Consider the following 1,012-nt stretch of genomic DNA (forward strand, 5'->3'; position numbering starts at 1 on the left):
ACTCATGCTTCTCAATGAGGTGAACTTCAGTACCCCGAAATTGAGAGGACCACCCATCGTTTGAGGAAGGAGGCGAAGCAAAGGAAGGATCGTTCACTAAAAAGGGCGAACTCAGATTGCGAATTGCCCACTTGTGATTTTCTCATCTTCGAAGAAGGAGAAAAAATGGCTGACAGAGAGAGGACATTGAGAGAGTTGGCAGCAACGATTATGAACCAACAGCCCTTATGCATCACATACCCCACTCTTGAGGTAGCCTTTGAACTCAAATCTGGTTTGATTCAACTATTGCCTCTATTTCATGGTTTCCCAGGTGAGGACCCTCACAAACATCTAAAGGAATTTCATGTCATCTGTTCAAGCATGAAACCCCATGGTATGACTGAGGACCAGGTAAAACTCATAGCCTTTCCATTTACTTTAAGAGATAAAGCAAAGGATTGGTTGTATATTCTCCCTACTGGTTCAGTACGCACATGGGATGAAATGAATAGGATATTGTTAGATAAATATTTTCCTATGTCTCGGGCTGTGAATATAAGAAAAGAAATATGTGGAGTTCGACAGTTTGGTGGTGAGGCATTATATGAATATTGGGAAAGGTTTAAGCAACTTGTTGCTAGTTGTCCCCATCACCAAATTCCTAAACAATTGTTAATCCAATACTTCTATGAAGGGCTTCAGCCCATGGATAGAAGTATGGTCGATGCAGCTAGTGGAGGAGCTCTAGTGAACAAGACACCTGAAGCGGCTAGGGAATTAATCTCCAATATGGCCAAAAATTCTCAGCAATTCGGTACAAGGATAGAAGGTACCATTAGAAGGGTTAACGAGGTAAGCCATGCAAATTTAGAAAACCAGATTTTGATTTAACTGCTTTGGTTAAGCAGCTCGCAGCAGGACAATTACAAACTACCAGGGTGTTGGTATCTGTTCGATCCCTGGACATCCTACGGACATGTGTCCATCACTACAAGATGGCCCGATGCAGCAAGTCAATGCTGTGGGAGGA

At 42.7% G+C, this 1,012-nt stretch overlaps 1 non-coding gene across 1 annotated transcript; it reads right to left on the reverse strand.

The window, feature by feature from the left end:
- Positions 1 to 534: 534 nt before the first annotated feature.
- On the reverse strand, positions 535 to 641 carry LOC148852857 (small nucleolar RNA R71). Its single transcript, XR_016100112.1, has one exon. It is a non-coding gene; the product is annotated as a small nucleolar RNA R71 (small nucleolar RNA).
- Positions 642 to 1,012: the final 371 nt, after the last annotated feature.

The sequence above is a fragment of the Nelumbo lutea genome, chromosome 5 (genome assembly GCF_056320005.1).
Source record: "Nelumbo lutea isolate HS-2025 chromosome 5, American lotus-T2T, whole genome shotgun sequence".
NCBI classification, from domain to species: Eukaryota; Viridiplantae; Streptophyta; class Magnoliopsida; order Proteales; family Nelumbonaceae; genus Nelumbo; species Nelumbo lutea.